General features: G+C 37.4%; 1 protein-coding gene across 13 annotated transcripts in view; it reads left to right on the top strand.

Annotated features, from left to right (window-relative positions):
• The window catches only part of DMD (dystrophin), a 1,208,820-nt gene that overhangs the window by 750,603 nt on the left and 437,969 nt on the right, over positions 1-20,248 (top strand). The window lies entirely within an intron of this gene.

Below are 20,248 nucleotides of genomic sequence, written 5' to 3'. Positions count from 1 at the left end.
AAATGTGGTTAACAGTATATATATGTGTGTGTGTGTGTGTGTGTGTGTGTATATATATATATATATATATATATAAAATTGAGTAGTAGGACAAGGGACAGAAGTTTAAACACTTTAATATCAGTGTTCAGAGGTTAGAATTGAAATAAAAGTAACCAGAAAGTACCAGCAGTGCTAAAAATCAGGCTTCTTTATGTTTTCAATTACGTCACTTCACCAGGACAAGCCTGAGATGTCTAGATTTAAGAGGAACATATATTTAAAAACTATAAGAAAGAGGTATTAAACATGGTAACATGTACCATTCTTCTGGATCCAAATACAGAAACACTATTTTGGTACAAATACTTTGTTACATTAATATAAAATAGAAGTGTGACATTTCAAAGCTCATGCACTGCATGCATGAGTAGAACTTTCATTAAACTTGTAGAAATTCTATGTAATTTTTTTAGCAGTAGGGAATTTTGAAAATATAGTCAGTGTTGGAAATGAGCTTTTGAAAATAGTTTAGAGAAAATAAAAACAAACAAAAGAAAAAGTCCTAAATTTGATATTCTGTTTTTCTTAAATATGCATAAACAAAAATTTATAAACCCTGTCCTAGATCTTCAGTGAAGAAATAAGCATGGCAGTGACTTGAACCAAGCAATTCTGTTACCTGTTGTGTTTGGTTTTGGTTTTGGGGGTTTTTTGTTTGTTTTGTTTCAAAGGGGAGTGCATGTATTTCTGAATTATTAATTGTAAATTTCTGTAAAATGTAGTTTAAACATCAGAGCTATATATTATTCTACACAATACATTAACATGTTTGGTACAAACTATTAATGTAAATGAGAAAGCAGCACAAATATACTTACTCTAACCAACTTTTCCAGAGAAGAAAATAGGCCTGCATATGTGTTAACACAATGAGTCATGGGTGTGAACGATGCTTGCTTTTCATCTGTGTCCCAATTTTTGTTCCTAGCTATATCTAGAGTTTTCTGAGATCAATGAAAAGAGTGTTTTGTCTTTAAAGCTTGATTTATTTACATGCTATTTTTATCTTAGCTGAAGTCCTATCAAAACGAGACATCTCAAATCTCTGCAAGTGTAAGACCAAGAAAGTCACTGAAAAAGGGATGACCATACCTTAGGGTTTTTATGTCTTGTGAATATATTGTTCTTGCTTTCCCTGGCAAGATCTTTTCATGCTGCCTAACAGATAAAATAAAGGTATAGCAATGAAAATGAGGTGTAAAAGAGAAGATAATATTTAAAGACAGGAGAGGTAGGGTTATGATGTTACAATTCAATGTATTTTTTCCATTTTCAGCTAAAGTAAAGATAATTGTCTTTAAAGATAACTGTCTTCCACTACCGAGTAAACTCTCACTTATTCAGAATTATTAAAATGATTCAAAACACACTTATTTAAGAAAAAACAGCTCATCTGTCTTTGTTAAACTACATTTACAGTGATTCAAGGAGTAGGTTGAGCAGAAAAATTCCACCCCCCCCCTCCCCGAGACTGTAAGTGGAGGACTTAGAATGCATATTTCTGTGAGAAAAACTCCCCTTTTTCTCTTATTAATTGTACAAGTGATTTATAATAATCATTTTCCATCAAGAAAACGGCAACAACAATGTCCTTGGTCGAGGATAGCTTTCTGAAACACTGTTTTATGTTTATAAATCTCTTTCTTATCATGTTCTCCTTTTACAGTTCAAAACACTTCACTTGAAATGCTTTCTTTTTGTCTGACTTAAGTTTCCAATGGAGATCATGTACACTGAAAGTATTTTAAGCACGTTCTCTGTCTAAAGGAATTGTGTTGTCTAGTGTCTCTAGAGTATCTTGAAAAGTGTACATTATTTACAAAAGCTATGTTCTCATTTAAAATCCCATAGCGTTACAAATGTTATCACTGACAACCCTTCTGGGAAATATCCTCCTGCCATCATTCCTGTGCGGTTATTTACCCAGACAAATAGATATCTCTTGATTCACCACTAGAAGAATGAATTATGTAACTTCAGTCTTTGCAGATTTTCTATGGACTAACATTATTTTTCACTGGTATCAGGAATTGGGAGGGTTTAAAAAAACAAACACACACAAGAAATTGATTTTTGTCATAATTTGTACTTCATGTAATCCTCTTTAATTTTGTACCCTTCAGAAAACAGAGTCTGGGATAAGGAAAAATGGGGGTTTCGTTCTTCTGAAAGCTGTGACTAAATCATATTTAACCTTTTATTCTGTCTTATGAATGTCCAGTTTCACATAAAAGAAACCGTTGTCAGTGAATTCAGACTCCTCACACCTCCATTTGAGGTAACTGTTTCTTTTCTCACCAGAACTCACTGTAGCTTTCTTCCTATCTGAGGGTTCATGTTATCTTCATAAGACATTTTTATATCAAGGACAATCAGCAGTGTCCTTAATTGGGAAATAACCAAGATTTAAAGCACATCTGTCATGCAAAGTGAAACAGCTGAGATGCCTCAAGACTAGCTCTCATGGAAACAAGTATATGCTCAGGATATTGCCAAGTGTTCTGGCATGTAAAACAACAACTAAGAAAATCTCGGTGTAGGTTTTTGGCAATAACAATAGATTTAGTTTTGCTTTTAATTATATCCTTTGTTTCCTTTTCTGTCTGGTCACCGGGATGATGCATTTTAGCTGATGTGCTAATTTGTACAAACTCATGAAATGTTTTGATGGGCTAATATTTATCCTGGCTTCCTATCTGTCTTTATGCAAAGAGATTATTTACATCTCTTTCATGTTTGCTGTTTTCTGATACAGCAATTAATTAAAAGAAAACACTTTAATTTCACTCAAGAATATCTAAGAACTACAGATTTAATAATTATGAAGGTTTAAACATTTTCAGGTGGCAGCTTCATAACTGTTTTATTTTGAGACTATAACTCTAGCTGACTCAAAGTAGGAGATTTCTGTACAAAAAACCCCATCCTTAGTGCTCTTGAAAATCAGAGAGAAGACAAGCCACAAAGAGGTAGCATGTGAAGTTTAGGTGAGCTGTTCTTCCTGCAAGACTCCCAGAAGTATGAGCCTCATGCATAGATGAGTGCCTCCAGCCTTCCTGAGCACAGAGAGAGGGTCAGAGTTCTGCTGTAAGCACTCCCATCCCTTTCTGTTTTGTTTGGGTTTTGTTTTTTTGGGTTTTTGTTTTTTTTTTTTCTGGCACTGCTGAAATGGGAGGAGGACTTGGAGAGATTTTTCAGCCTGTTTTCCCATGTGAATAGAATTTATGAGATTTCATTGTCTGTCTTGAAGTTCCTACAAGCCTTAGAACATCAGTAGCTGGGTAGGACATGACTCAATACTGGCACTGAATGAGCGAGAGAGAAGCGGAGGTCAAAAGTCAAATGTTCCCTTGAGTAGCAACCCACAAGCTAACAAGTAAATGAATCTTGGTCCCGGACTATCACATACTTAATTTACTTTGCCAAGTGAGAGAGGTGGAAGGCCTGGAACTGTTTTAATGTGGGAGGGATGGGAGATATAGAGGACAAGGAGAGCAAAAAACTGTATTAGGTCCATTCTTAGATTGGGATTGTGGTTTGTTTTTTGTTTTCCTGCCTTCCCTATAGCAGTTTAGTGTAGATGAGATAGTCTGAAGGATAGGTGGGCAGTTGTATAGGTAGTGCATGTCAGGTTGTGAAGTGTCTCGCAGAGATATTTCTTCTGTGTGTAGGGCAGTTCCTGTAAATTGTGGTGTGGGTCTATCCTGGGGAGCTGGAGTGGAGGAGGGGTTCTTAGTTTTGGTATAGTGATAAGAGCTATTCCTTACCCTTCAAATCTTACATGACAGAAAAGCACTAACATTTCATATGTGGGCTGAAGGAGAAATGTGTGGCTGTTGGCATGCATACATTGGGGTTTTAAATAAGGAAATATTATGAATTATTGCCAGATAGACCTCTGTGAACTTCTTTTAAGAACTATCAAACTGAATCCCATATTTGATTTTCTTTTTCATGCCCAGAAAAATTGTTTATCGTGGCAGGTTCTCTAAGGCATGCATGCTCAATCCTGTAGCTGCTAGTGCTTCTGCAGAAAAATAGAGAAATAGATTTTAGATATAAACACATATATTTATTTTATGTTAAGGTTAAAATTTAATGGCCAGCCTTCTGCACAAGCTATATAATGTATACAGTGTATTAGGTATGCAGTGTCATGGTGGATTGAAGAAAAATACTTTTTTTAATGTTAAAAATGACCAGAATTATGAATGAAGCAGAATTATGTGCCGTTAGAGAAATATCTTGGTCAGAATTATTCAGGAAACTGTGAAAACTTAATTCTGCTCAAAATATTTCTGTAATATGCTAAATACAGTTTGATTTATTTTTATTTTTTAAGGGACAAAATCAGTTTTGAAGGCTGCATAGAACATCTGATTTGTCTCTCCCGTTTCCTAGTGATTTATTAAATTATTAGCAGTATCTTGTATTATCTAACATCTTAAGTGGGATTTTAGTGATTTATTTACTGACTTTGAGAAATTCTGTAGATCTTTTGCCCTTCAGCTAGAAATCAATATATTAATTTTGAACCAGAATAAACTTGGCTGCCATTGATAACCATTTTCCCCTGCTGTGAGAGGTGCTGCAATACAGAAAATAACTTTATTGCTTCTATTTAAATTTTGAGTAGATCTCTAGCATAGTATTATTTCTGGTGACATTTTTGTGTGTTTATTCCCATTGTATTCTTTTTAGTATAGATACAAAATAAGTAGAATAATTCATTTGTGTATGACTCACTGTTAAACTCATCTTGGGAGATACTGTTCTGTATTAGAAGACAGGACTCCTTTTTTTGTAGTGGAACTTACTTTTCATTTAGATTTGTTTTGAAGGGTTGAACTGAAGGTTTCTGCTTGTCCCAGTTCTTTGATGGGATGTAGTGTGCTTTTGATATCTTATGATTATAAACCATAATAATTAAACCATCTAAGATCATAGTCACTAACAAAAATTTAGTTGAAAATGAAGTATTTGTTTAAAGTAAAATTAAATAATGTGATTGAAGCTATGTCCCAGCATAGAAATTCAGTGTAAAATTTAAGTGTAGAAATTTATGAATAGAATTGTAACACCACAAAATGTTTTTTTTTTTTTTTTTTTTTTTTAAATGCAGTGGTTTTCATGTGTGTAGCACCCTGCAGATAAAATTAGAAGGTAGTGATCAATGTTATCTTTCTATTATTATAACACTGTTACAAGCTGTATTCATACTATTAAAATAATTTAGTGTGAATATCTAGTATTAATATAGCCTAGCATATTACTTTAATTCTCAGATGATACCACAGATAGCGATTGGATGTCATAATAATGAGTTGTAAATAGCACTGGTTTAATTATGCCTCATCCTTTCTAAACATGGAAAACTGTACTCATGACTATTCTTAGTTATTAAAGTTTTAGAAATTTGGAAGTAGACATTAGTCATTACCCTTAGAAAGCAAAAGGGAGTCTGATTTTTACTTAATTTGGTATGTGTCCTCCCCATGCAATGTACTTGACAGAAGTGCAGGGTTTTTTTTTTTCCCCAAAGCCACTTTGCTGGAACCCTGTTCAGAGTATTACAGAGTGCTCTCAGCATCCATGAGCCAGGGAAGCCAAACGCATTAAACAACTTATAACTTCACGTTTCTGCTTCATACATCTGTATGGCTGAAATGTCTAGTAAACCACTGGAACTTCATTAAATATTTCAGTAGAGAAAAGAATGTAAACAATCTTTTTTTCATTAGTGATTGTAACAAATTATGAAATAATGACAGGTATTCAGAAAGAGAAGTAATGTTTGCTGAATAACTATTCAGCCTAGGGTTTTTTTGCTTCATGGGTCCCCATTCTTAGCCTGGCATTCCTCTGATCTCAACACATATTTCTTTCAGATTTGTTACAACTATTTCAATAATGCCTCTGGTTGAAGAGGCGAGAACACCAAACTTGAAGTTAATTATTGTCCAGTGGAGAGTACCTGGTGCCCATCACAGCTGATTTGATTTTAGTGGAATCATTGCTTTTTGATAAAGTGCTTAATGTATTGCTTTGCCAAAAAAAAAAAACCCACCACCACCACCAACAACAACAACAAAAAAAGAAAATATTTTTATTTCTAATCCTTGATGTTTAAAACTCAGCCTGCTTCTCTTCACCTAAAAGATCAGGATGTCAAGATGCATGTTTTTCACTGAAAGTATATTTTCTAATAAACATATTGATTCGTATTTTGAAAATGTGGTGCTGTGCTGAGAAAAATATGTTAACATTAAATATGCAATGAACATCAGTTCCTGAAAGTCTTACTATGTTTATAATATCAACTACTTTTGAAGCAAGCTGATGAATTTAGCAATCAGAAATTAAATTATGGAAATATGTAAATGAGATATCCCTTGAGTAGCAACACTGGCATGCTTAGGAAAGCATTTGAATTAATGAAAGATCAGACCCCAAATGCTTTAATTATGCTCTGAAGAAGGAATAAGATGGATACCCAAGCTAAGTCTATTAGATACTGAAGAAAATAGAGTGTAGCAGGGGTAGAGAAACACCCCTGTGGTTACTGTAGGGAGTAAAGCCGGGACAGGAAGCCTCTCCTCAGCACTCCAAGCTGAAGCAGCAGCTCTGAGAAATCAAGAGTTGGTGAAGATATGAAAGGCAAAGGAAGGACCAGCAAAATCAGAGGAAGAAAGAAGATTATATGATAGCTGTTTGCGAACCAGTTGGTTTGTCAGGTTGTCATCTGTCCCTTGCCACTGATATTCTCCCAGCGGTTATCCTTGCTCAGAGGCTTGGGGCAAATGATGCCTTAATGGTGACAGGAGAAGTAGAAGGTGGGCAAATAATTCTGGCTGCCAAAATCCTCTGGTAAATTATTTAGTAGGGATTTTTGGGTCTGTCTTAAGGTCAAGATAGTTGACCTTATGCTATATTATACTTCTAGTACAAGGCAAGGATATAACTTTGTTGCTATAATCAGGCTTTTTCCTCCAGCACTAGGGAGTCAATACTTACATAGTTTGTACAGTATTTCCAGTCTGGTACTTTTGTGTAGCAGGTGGTTGTTGTTTTTTCATAGCAAGAGGCACTGACAAATGGCAATCTAGTAATTTTAAAAGAAAGAGGTAATATATAACAGCTTAAATATCATGACTGAAAGGAAAACAGGATGCTGAGGAACGCATAGTTATTCCAGTGCTGCTCAGTTAAAGGCTAGTGGTTGTACTTTCAAGGTGTAGATTCCAGAGGAAAGCAACTTGAAGCTTTTTTAAAGCACAGGAGGTATATAGGAAATAACTCGGCTTATGCAAGGGTATGGATATTTTTGTATCAATCAGGAAAAGCTGTGAAATCATAAAAGTGTAATAACTATCTTTTTAAGAAAAATCATTTGGTTTAAATATGGGAGAAAATTAAAAACTGTGTTCACATTGCATTGAAATAAAATCACTTGGCTAAAAAAACCTGGCCTGATATTAAGGTAATGACATCAGTATTACTGATGTCCTTGAAAATTTAAGAATAGGCTATGTTTGAAGAAACTAGGCCATGTTGTTATTTTTAATATACTGGGACATATTATGTGAGTGGTTTGATTTGTGATAGCTGGAAAGAGATTGAAGGTGGAGGACACGTTTTTTCTTATCATTGACATTGTTTGCTCAGTTACAACTTTGCAGAGCAGGTAAAACATCAAAATGTTGTAAATATCAGAAATTGTAAATGAAACATGGTATCAAGTCAGACCATAGTCCCAACTTAGTACTATTATGTGTAGAGGCGAATGGAAAAGTTGTTTGACAGAGGCTTGTCTTTACATTCTGTTGCTACATCAATATGAAAATTAACATGTTTGTTTTATACATGCATGCTACAAAATCAGTGAGTAGGTTTTTGGACTTACAGTTCAATTTTATGTATTTAACCTGAAGCATTACAGTTAGTATGCAATAGCAGTAGAGTTTTTGCAGAAAAAAATATCACTTCTTTCTGCCTGCAGTATTTCTAATCAGTTCTAAAATTAAATTGAATTAATATACCAATAAGAAGCAACTGTGTCATTTGGGTTAGAAACACCAAATAGACCTCTGGTCATGTACTTTACAGTTTGGTACTGAAATGACTTTAATCACAGTCTTGTGTCACATTAGAAAGGGATGTGAAATGTAAATTTAAAGGAATATGGCCCGTTTAAACAATTATATTTCATTGGAAATAATGGGAAAGAGATGTGCTTTTTTAAAATTAATCCCCTGATGAATATAAAACCACAAAGAATTAGTTTGATTACAAAGTTTCAGCATTTGAAGATAATACTGTTTATCTAAATAATTTTTAATAAAATGACTAAACTGACAAGGTCAGCTCTCATCTGAACCAATAATCTTTTTTCAATGCTTCTAAGGTCCAGAGAGTGCTTTGCGACTTTTTTTCCAGGCATGAATAAAGGAAAGCAGAGACAAAAATGTAACACACAGATTTTTCGGAATATCTTTGGTCAGGGGTAGGGGGGAGTTTTTAGAATCATATTTACTCAGTGGTGGTAATCTGAAGGTATTCAAGAGCCAATATCAATTTATTCTAAGCTCCAAGCTGGATCATTCTTAGAAGAAAGGAAATTGACACAAAGTTGATGAATGTCTTCAAAATAGATTAATTGCAGTAGGTGTACGTGAGGGGAAATTTCAGTTTGCAAGCACTGACCTCCTCTTTCCCTTCTTACCACTGTGGATTTAAAGGTATGAGGAAGAGACAATTTCAGGTTATCTTATTTTTATTACGGTGAACAGGTAACCAGACAAAACTTTTGCTTGATCTTATTAACCAGATCGTTACCTTGGTGAAATTCATAGTCACAAGCCCTATTGGGTGATAAATGCCTCTCAAGAATTATGAAGGAAAATTGTTAAGTATTAGTGAGAAGCATTTGGAGTTATAGTTGATAGCAGCACAGGCAGCAGTGACAAGAACCTGGAATTACTGCAGCAAGCTGAAGTGTGAAGTTACTAGGCTATTAAAGTACAGTAGACTACTGCTTTACGAAGGACAGCAGGCTAGACTGAGGAATTTGTCGAAGTAAAATATAGGAATTTCAGCATTTATGCCTTGTTTTGTGAAGAATGAATTCGTCACTGTTTCTAGAAGGAAGACACACAGTCAAGGGAAAAAGTCTGGAAGGTATTAAAACTTTCAAACAAGTATGGGAATCTTTCTGACCAGTAGCTTTTAGCAGAATATGAGAAGTTGTATATCTCCATTTAATTTGTTTAATATGTACAGTTGTTGAGTTTCATTGTACCCACATTTCTTTGTGTACAGTAGCAGTCATGGACAGTCAGCAATGCATCTGGGGCAGCACTGGATCTTGTGTTTTTCTAAATAAACATCAGAATATAGAAAAAAATATACAAAGGAGGATGGAATAATAGTTCCCTAAGGCTCTCCAAGCATGCAGTTGGCATATCAAATCAAGCAAAATTTTTATTTTCTTCATAAACTCTATACAAACTGTTGCTTACACCATAAATAATTCTATCAATGATTTTAGTCAACGGGAGAATGAAATCTCGTATTATTTTAAAGCATTTATTAAATCTCCTTGTTATTTTACATTATTTATTGTTTACTCAGAAAACAGGTCTGCAGCAATTTTCTTTTGGTTTCTCATGTACAATTGATGTACAACCCCAGTACAACTGACAAAATGCACCCTGTTCTGCTTTATATGGGGAATCTGGGCAGAGCCTACTGTCAACTCTTTCAAATGCTTCTCTTTTCACAGAGCTGATAGTAATATTCAAATCATACTAATTCCTATAATTAATGCTAAGAAGAAAACATTTTGCTTTAAATTATTGTCAGCTTCGTAGTAAACATTGCCTTCAACTTTTTCCTGTTTTTTGCCTCTTCCCTCTCCATCAGATGCCCTGTGATTCCATAATTCATAATAACACAATAACAAACACAATGCACACAAAACAAGATTTCATAGCTTCTTATAACAAAACAACTAGAAAACAACAAATGCTTTTTGTTGATTGTTTTAATCCTAACAAAGTGCCAGTAATGTGTCTCCAGATTAAATCAGTGTGATTTAACTGCCTGGAAAATTAATTTCTTCCTTATTTCTAATAGAATCTTGAACAGAGGTACATAGTCTTAATGGATAAATTCATTATGGTAACCAAATGCTAGTAAATTGTTTTGGGGACAGTTTTCCACAAAATGTTTGCACGGTTCTCTGATTTATATTGTTGCATCTGAATAGAAACTCTTATGTCAACCTTATGCTTTTATACAGTTTAAGGCAGAGCAGAAATTTATGTAAATGACTGAAGAATAGCACATTAACATCAAATTCAAGACTATAGATTTCTGGAAGTGGTACATAGTACCTTTACATGCTTTTAGGATCTGTAGCTTCTTCTGAATTAAGGAAAGGCAATACAATATATTTTTTCTTAAAACATTTTGTGCCAGCTAGTGACTCTGAAAGAAATCAGCTTGTTTGTGATATTTCTTCATGTTGCTACAGGGCTTTTCAATAACAATAAATTATTGTTAAGCATGTTTGTCTACTATAATGAAAAGAGGAAAGTGCTGGTGAGATTACTCATAGAATAGTTTCTGAAGTTTAACAGTAAAATGCTATTTCATTCAGTGACAAGAGGAAATGAGATTGCATAGAGAGTTGTGTGTGTGTGTGTATGTGTGTATATATATATATAAAGTTAACTAAAAAATAACAAAGTCAAAGAAACTATGCCACTCTGGTACCCACCTAGGTAAGTGGGTAAGGACTCTGATGAATATTTAATTTACATGGGAAAAGCAATCAAACTGGTTTACTTTGAATCCTTATCCACTCAGATCTTCCTCTTTTTTACTATTTTAATTAGTACCAGGAATCTATCTGAACCAATAATTTATCTTTTTGTCGTATTGCCTGGTCAGATGTCATAAGCATTGTGAAAGGCATCAGGAAAAATGGTGGCAACGGTGATGTGATTGTCTAACATATTTAAAATTGTTTGACAATTTTTTTAACCAATTATAGAAGTTATTTCCCTTTGTCTACAAAAAGTTTAGTTTCTCAGGAAAAAAAATTACATAAAGTCTAACTAAATCTTCATGATATTGATGATGGTAGATTAAGCAAATGTGCAGTAGTATTATCACAACATAGTTATTGAACTGTTAGTAAGTGTCCATTAAAAAACCCACAAAAAACTACTGTTTCAAATTAAAAAATTCTATAAAACCGAAGTACCATACTTTTTACTTTTTATAACAATGTTTTGTTTATGTAGTAGACAAAATGCTTGATGTAGGATTGGATTTGACAAAATTATTTTTGTCCATTTTATTTGTTCTTGGAAAAATAAGGTTACTGGCAGCTCTCTTAACCAAGAAGGCGGTACAGTCAGGGCATTAAAAAGAATATCAAATGTCAGTCAGGAACCTTTCTGGTGAGCATATTGTTCACATTCATTTTGATAGGTAATATACTGTGACTGAATTAACAGGGACACGTTGCCACTTTTCAAATGCGTGTGTTACAAGGTGATTCACAAAAATCAAGCTGCTCCTCACAAAGTGCAAGCATCTTTAGGTATCTAAAACTGATAATTTCTGGAGGCTGACATGAAAGTGTCTCTAAAATCTATGTGCACAGTTGTGTAGAAATTTGTGCAGTGTAACTCTTAGATGTCATTAAACTGAGCATCACTGTATGAACAACCTGACTTCAAGACATACAGTGATCATCCACATTAAAGAGAAAGCTTTGACTCATTGAATGATACAGTTTCATAAAATTAAATGAATTATTGAAAGAAGATTAAAAGAAAAAAGGTATTATAACAGTGAAAGCAAGCTTAAATGGACAGAAGTCCATAAGCACAAGGATAGCATCCCCCAAAATGCAAATGCTTACCTTTGTAGTGATGTGCAGCAAGCTTGCAAATAGGACTAGCTCTAGGTTCTCCATTATCACAAGTTTTTATTGATCTTTGTTTGCAGTTAGGGGAAGGAAAGCCACAGGACTGACTAGGAGAGTGTAAAAAAAACTAAAAACAGAATGAGAAATAAAAAGGCCATGAACAGTAAAACTAGTGGGTAATTCAACAGAAAATAATAAAAGGAAAAGCAGTATTAGAAGGAAATTTTAAAAAGATGAGAGGGAAGACAAATGTGGTTTATTGTCAGATATTCTTGTTCTCTCTTTCAGGGATTCTCACTTCATATTTAAGGTATGAACTGAAAGCCATTGCCAAGATAGTAATAGAAATGCTAGTAGATTTAGGGTCTCTCAGGCCTTTAATTTCCTTAGAAAAGCAACATATGATATAATTGGAAAATATTTTCTAAGGCATAATAGTGTTACTAACAGCTTTTGTCAACTTTGTCACAAGCAGTTGTGATTTGTTTATTGATATTCATTATATTGCATAATTATCTCAAGAACAGCTTTACAGGTCACAGAACTGCTAATGTTGATGCAGAAACCTCTGAATGTTGGGAGGTACAACTGAAATAGTGTTCTACATACATTTGAGAGGTCAGAAATAATGCTGAAAGTGTGGCATTAAATTTCTTTGGGAATTTCTCCTTCCACTTTCTTCTTCTTTTCCCCATTTCTTTTTTTAGTTTGATTAAAAAAAAAAAAAATCATAACGCGACTGGTCTTGTGTTGTCACTAAGCTGTTGCTTCTAGGACCAGAAAGTACAAATGAGAATAACAATGAAAACAAATAGTGAACTAGGTCAGTTTTTTTTCTAGCTGATTATGGGCAGAGTTCCCTGCTACTGCAGAAACAGCCCTATTGACTTGGGTGAGGATTTTCCCTTGTTTACAACATATTTCTTTTTTGCTTCTGTTCTACCTGGAAGTTTTCTGAAAGAGTATATATAATTTCTGATTTTAGGTAAATTTTAGAAAATTAAATTTAAAAGAAACCCCAACTGTTGAAACAAAGAAGCATCATATGAATATCTTGGCAGATTTAAATTATCATACCAAATTAGTTGAGGTCATTATCAAAATGTAAAATCATCTGTATGAGAGGTAAAAGTCCTTTAATATACTGCTCTTGCAATTTTTAGTCTGAGAAAATATTTAAACCTTACTTTGATGATATGGCATTTCCTGTTTACTTATGCTTGGGAATCACAAGAAAGAAAAATTGAAGTAATGGGTATTTATATTATCTGCTTTTCTTAGTAGCTAAAAATGCAACATGTGGAAAACATAAGGTACATAGAAGTATCTGCAATCCACTCAAAACTGTGATTAGCTCTGTGTGTATGAATACAATGGTCTTGTCTTTTCTCATTTGTTTTATTTTAAATATTATATAAACATCTAATTTTTAGTTAAGGTTGTTTGGTCACTCTGTTCATAAAATTATTAGAAACTGTATAATTGCAAGTATAAGTATCTCAAATGGCCTTCTGAGTAAGCAGGGAATCCAAAGGGCAACATGCCCTTTCTCTTTGCCATTTCTGTTTGAAGGGGTGAAATGTCAAGTGAAACTATGAGAAGCTGAATCAATGTCAATATTCCTTCCGTGGCACCATAAACTGTAAGGTTGTGGAAGGCTACTTCTTGCAGCACCTTGCCCTCATGCAGGTGTGTGGCAAGGATAGAGGGGGAATGAATAAGGAAAAGTAGCTGTTGACAAGTTTTAGATACTGAATTTAAATTGTGAAAAGCATCTGTGGTTCATAGATCTAAGATGAGTGTGTGAAACCATGACTTTGAGCAAAACAGTTATAAAGATTTTCACCACTTTTGTACAAAAATACCTTTTAAAAAAATCTTAAATGTGTTTATGGGTTGCTGTGATTTGTGCAGTACCCAGTATCAAGAAAAATCTGATTTTTCTTAGGCCGTGGAACATAGACAAACATCATCAACACATGTGTTTCCATTTAATCATGTGAAAAGTGTCAAATGCGTATAGCAGTGGGAAAAAAATTAAATAAGGTTTTTTATGGTGATCCGAAATCCAGATGGCCAGAAGCCTTCTCTCACATTCTGGTGGAAGTTTCACCTTCTCCTTTCTATGCATCCTGTGCTAGTTCCCATTTTGTCATTAAGGATCATAGTTCAAAGACCATCTCTGCCACTGAGCTACCTATTTTCTTTTCTTAATTTAGAAGGCCTATTGCATGATATGCCACAGGGATAAATCAGAACATTCCCTTGGTTAATTTTGTATCAGTTGAAATAAGTGTGGAAATCATGCAGTAGTTGCTTTGCTTTTGTGTTGGTTTTTTTTTTTCTTGCAATGTATACTGGAGGAGGGAGAAAAACTAATTTAAGATGTGAATGAAGGAAAATGACTCAGCTAGAGTATTTAAATTGGCTTTTAATTATCGTTTCACTTTATAATAGTGTACTGACTGGTGATTATTACTGTCATTTAGAAAAGCTGGTGCAGAGATAAGCTAATTTCTAAAAATTTTAATTCTAAATATTTGGAGTTCAGGAAGTAGAATTTCCCTTCTTTGTTCTCCTTGCTTTGATGTCCTATTCCAAATGAATAGTCCTGCTGTTTATAAGTAGAAGCTTTTTTGCTGAGTTGTTTGTTTTTGTTTTTTTTTTTTTAAGTGGTATGGGTCTTAACTTCATACAGGTACACGCAATAGTACAATTGCTTCAGATGTCTCACTGGAAATAAGCCACTTACTGTGATGTATTATTCCTCAGACTATACATCTTACTGTTATGATTTGCCTGTGTAATGCTTCCTACTACATAATGCGAAGAATCTAGTGCTAAAATCAATATGAAGTGTAGTGAATGTGTACAAAAACTAGATATTAATTTTAACCTGGGCATCACCAAAACTAAGGTGTGTACTTGAAAGATCAGTGACTTTTCAGCATCTCAATAATAGAGAATATTTGCATTAGGCAAACTACCTGCCCATTACTGCTATTTATTCCTAATAGTGAATCATGTACCTGAATATAACAACCAAAGGTTGGACCAGATATTGTCATATTAATGTGCATCACAGAAATACAAGAAAATCTGATACCTCAGAGTAAGAGGCTTTTCTATTTTCTGGGCTGCGGGGAGTGCCTGAGCCTGTCAGTCCTGCCGGAGGGCAGCAGGGACAGCACCTGTGTGCGCTGCCATCGGCTGGGTGACCTGCTCAGCCTGGTGGCTGAACTCAAAGAAGATGTTGAGAGATTAAGAAGTATTAGGGGGTGTGAAAGGGAAATTGATTGGTGGAGTAACACCCTAGCACCCCTAAAGCAACAGGAGCACATGGAGGCTCCAAACGAGGCAGGTAATCCCTCATCCTCTGGCTACCAGGCAGAAGAAGGGGACCTAAGAGATGGGGGAGGCTGGAAACAGGTCACTGCTCAGGGAGGCAGGAAAATCCTCTCCCGACCTCCCTCACCCTTCATGATGCCCCTTCATAATAGATTTGAGGCCCTGGAACTTTTGAATGAAGAAGAGAAGGAGGAAGAAAATGAGACAAACAAGGAGGAAGATCAAGGTCCACCAAGGCTGGGTCATTCTAGATCAAGTATTAAAACCAGTTCTAAAAAGAACCCCAGAAGAGTCACTGTAATGGGTGACTCCATTCTGAGGGGTGTCAAAGGCCCCATATGCAGTCCGGACCCCCTTCATAGGGAAGTCTGCTGCCTCCCTGGGGCCCAGGTGAAGGACCTCACAGCTAAACTCCCCGCTCTAGTGAGACCCAAGGACTACTACGCTCTCTTGGTTTTTCAGGTAGGTGGTGATGACGTTACCAGGAGAAGGCCTAAATCAATGAAGAGAGATTTCAGGTCCTTGGGGAAACTGATTAAGGGGTCAGGGGCACAAACTGTTTTCTCCTCCATCCCTTCAGTTGTGGGGTATGGATGAAGAATAATACCAGAGAACTCATCAGATGAACTTGTGGCTCTGAGACTGGTGTTACCATCAGGGCTTTGGATTTTTCAGTCATGGGTTGATATACAATGCACCAGACCTTTTGGCATCAGATGGGATCCACCTGTCCCGGAGGAGGAAGAGGATCTTGGAGCAGGAGTTAGCTGGGCTCAGGGACAGAGCTTTAAACTAGATTGGAAGGGGGGAGGGGGCAAAATATCAGCTCATCTAAACTGCATGTATACCAATGCACAGGTAACAAACAGGAGAAGCTTGAAGCCGTGATGAAACAGGAAATTTATGATGTAGTGTCTATTACAGAAACATGGAGGGATGTCTCCCATGACTGGAGTTGTGCCAATTGATGGGTACGAGCTCTTTAGGAGGGACAGACAAGGAAGGAGAGGTGGTGTGGTGGCTCTGTATGTTAGGGGCTATTATGATTGCTTTGAGTACAGGTGTAGTGAAGACAGGGTGGAGTGTCTTTGCATTAGAATCAGGGGGAAGGCCAACAGGGCAGATGTTGCAGTAAGAATCTACTGTAGGCCACCCAATCATGACAGAGGGGTGGATGAAATATTCTATAGGCACTTAGGAGAAATCTCACGATCGCTTGCCCTTGTTCTTGTGAGAGACTTTAACTTCCCAGGCATCTGCTGGAAATACAACACAGCAGAGCAGGACCAGTCCCGGAGAATGCTGGAATGTGTGGGAGACAACTTCCTGATGCAGCTGGTGAGAAAACCAACGAGAGAAGGTGCGCTGCTAGATCTCTGCTTTGTGAACAAAGGACTGGTGGATGATGTGGTGGTTGGAGGATGACTAGGGCACAGTGATCACGAAATAATAGCGTTCTTGTTAGAGAGGCCAGGAGAGGGCTAAGCAGGACTGACATCCTGGACTTCCAAAGGGCTGACTTTGTCTTGTTTAGGCACCTGCTTGAAAGGATCCCTTGGGAGGCAATCCTGAAGGGTATAGGGGTCCAGGAAGGGTGGGCGCTCTTTAAGAAGAATGTCTTGGCTCAGGAGCTGACGGTCCCCAGGTGCTCTAAGAGAAGCTGGTGACAGAGAAGAGCACCCTGGTTGAACAGGGAGCTTGGGCTGCAACTCAGGGATTAGAGTTTACAACCTTTGGAAGAAGAGGCTAGCCACTCACAATGATTATGAAGAGGCTGTGAGGCTATGCAGGATTGAAATCAGGAAGTCTAAAGCCCAGATGGAAATTAATTTTGCTTCAGCAGTCAAGGACAACAAGAAATGTTTCTGTAAGTATTTCAACAGCAAAAGAAAGACCTGGGAGAGCCTCCATCCCCTGCTAGACACAGGAGGAAACATGGTAACAAGTGATGAGGAGAAGGCTGAGGTGCTTAATGCCTTCTTTGCCTCAGTCTTTAATAACAAGACCCGTTGTATTGAGGGAATTCAGCCTCCTCAGCCAGAAGACAGAGACTGGGAGAACAACCTCCCTGCAATCCAGGAGGAGACAGTCAGTGGCCTGCTGCATCACACAGACACAACAGGTCTATGGGACCAGACAGGATACACCCGAGAGTGCTGAAGGAGCTGGCTGGGGTGCTCACCAGGCCACTTTCTATCATTTACCAGCAGTCCTGGATGACCAGGGAGGTCCTGACTGATTGGAAATTGGCCAGTGTGGCACCCATATATAAGAAGGGTCAAAAGGATGATCTGGGAAATTACAGGCCTGTCAGCTTGACTTTGGTGCCTGGGAAGCTGATGGAGCAGCTCATCCTGAGTACCATCATACAGCACATGAGGGACAACCAGATGATCAGTCCAATCAGCAGGGGTTTATGAAAGGCAGGTCCTGACTGACAAACCGGATCTCCTTCTATGACAGGTCGACCTGCTTATTGGATGAGGGAAAGGCTGTGGATGTTGTCTACTTTGACTTAAGGCATTTGACATCGTTTCCCACAGCATTCTCCTGGTGAAACTGGCTGCTCATGGCTTGGATGGGCACATGCTTTGCTGGGTAAAAAACTGTCTGGATGGCTGGGCCCAAAGAGTTGTGGTGAATGGAGTTAAATCCAGTTGGCAGCTGGTCACAAGTGGTGTCCCCCAGGGCTCGGTGTTGGGGCCACTCCTGTTTAACATCTTTATTGATGATCTAGAGGAAGGGATCGAGTGCACCCTCAGTCAGTTTGCAGATGACCCCAGGTTGGGTGGGAGTGTTGATCTGCTCGAGGGTAGGGAGGCTCTGCAGAGAGACCTGGACAGGCTGGAGCCATGGGCTGAGGCCAACTGGAGGAGTTTCCATAAGGCCAAATGCCGGGGGCTGCCCTTGGGCCACAACAACCCCCAGCAGCGCTACAGGCTTGGGGAGGAGTGGCTGGAGAGCTGCCAGTCAGAGAGGGACCTGGGGGTGCTGATTGACAGCCGGCTGAACAGGAGCCAGCAGTGTGCCCAGGGGGCCAAGAAGGCCAATGGCATCCTGGCTTGTGTCAGCAATAGCGTGGCCAGCAGGGACAGGGAAGGGATCTGACCCCTGGACTCGGCACTGGTGAGGCCGCCCCTCGATTCCTGTGTTCAGTTTTGGGCCCCTCACTACAAAAAGGACATTGAATGACTCGAGCGTGTCCAGAGAAGGGCAACGAAGCTGGTGAAGGCTCTGGAGCACAGGTCGTACGGGGAGCGGCTGAGGGAACTGGAGCAGAGGAGGCTGAGGGGAGACCTCATCGCCCTCTACAGTGACCTGAAAGGAGGTTGCAGAGACCTGGGGATGAGTCTCTTTAACCAAGTAACAAGAGATAGGACAAGAGGGAATGGCCTCAAGTTGCACCAGGGAAGGTTTAGACTAGATATTAGGAAGTATTTCTTTCCAGAAGGGGTTGTTAGGTGTTGGAATGGGCTGCCCAGGTAGGTGGTGGAGTCCCCATCCCTGGAGGTGTTTAAGAGTTGGGTCCACATAGCGCTGAGGGATATGGTGTAGTTGGGAACTGTCAGTGTCAGGTTAATGGTTGGACTGGATGATCTCCAGGGTCCTTTCCAACCTAGATGATTCTGTGTCTTTTTCTGGGTCTTAGATCTTGCAGTTTCTTATGCAATTTTGTCTTAAAATCTTACACATTCCACAGGCAAAGCAGTGGGCTGGGACACTTGTGGCCACTTTGGGCCAGCTGGGAGCTTGACGTGATATGACTGTACTGCTGTAGATTACTAGAATCCAGCAGCAAATGTTTTCTCATCCTATCAAAACATAATTAAACAGTATACAGATTACTGCAACATTATGCTCATCACAGCTACTCTTTCATTCTGAAACTATGAGATGTGAATATAGTTTGAAAAGAAACCCCAATACCAGAATAACAGTTTTTACCGATAGGTACAAAAGATGGGAATAATTGTGGGGGAGTTCTTTTCTGTAAGAACCTAAAAGAAACTATAAGAAAACCATCCAAAAAGTATAAGGATTAGCTTAATCAGTCAATCAACAGTGCAAACCTGTGCCCCTGGCTGTAGTGGTGTAAGTGTTCAAGCTGTCTGTGTCAAATTTGTGCAAAAGCTGGGTTAGGGCATGCAACTGACTTGCTGCAGTTTAATGAATTAGTAGCTGGCAACTGAGCTGTGTTTGTGTTAAAAGAAGTTAACTTTAAGTGTGGTTAAGTTTTTCAACTTTCAATCATAACTTCATGCTTGAAGATCTAATGGACAAGATACATTATTTAAAAAAAAAAAAAAAAAAGCATCAGTAGTATTTATGTTAATCTTTTACATTCCTGGAAAGCTGTATCCTGCCAATTTTAACCAGTTCATGGCCAAATTTAATGTTAATATACAGATGTACTAACTTGTTATGTAATTTGTATTATGTGTTTAGAAAGAGAAAACATGCATATAATGTTGTTTCAGAGTATGATATACTAAAATATTTGGTTTCTTCCAGAAAATGTAGATTCAGCATCTTACTTGAAAGCTCTTGTAAATAAATACGATTCAGACACACTTCCAGAGATAGTGAAACCTGTCATAAATATGAGTCCCACAGTGTAGACTGTTGAAGTTATTTGTGTCTGCTTATTTTAGCAGTAAACTGTTGAAAATTATTTTACACTTCCCTGCTTGTACATTTTGAGGAATTCAAGGAAAAAATACACTCATGCTCTACTGATGATGAAAAATATGAAAACATCTATTTCCTTATTTATAAATATGAACTTTCTTAAGCAGGCATACAGTGTTAAAAATCTAAGCTACAGATTCAGAACTTGTTGGTTTTAAACATGAGGTAAGGTAGCTACAGGTACGATAGGTTTTTAGTGATAAACGGTGTTGAATATGTATCCCAGTG

The sequence above is a fragment of the Athene cunicularia genome (assembly GCF_003259725.1).
Source record: "Athene cunicularia isolate RWA chromosome 1 unlocalized genomic scaffold, athCun1 chr1_part1, whole genome shotgun sequence".
Taxonomy (NCBI): Eukaryota; Metazoa; Chordata; class Aves; order Strigiformes; family Strigidae; genus Athene; species Athene cunicularia.
The sequence above is the reverse complement of the archived record's forward strand: the minus strand, read 5'-3'. Positions and strand labels throughout refer to the sequence as shown.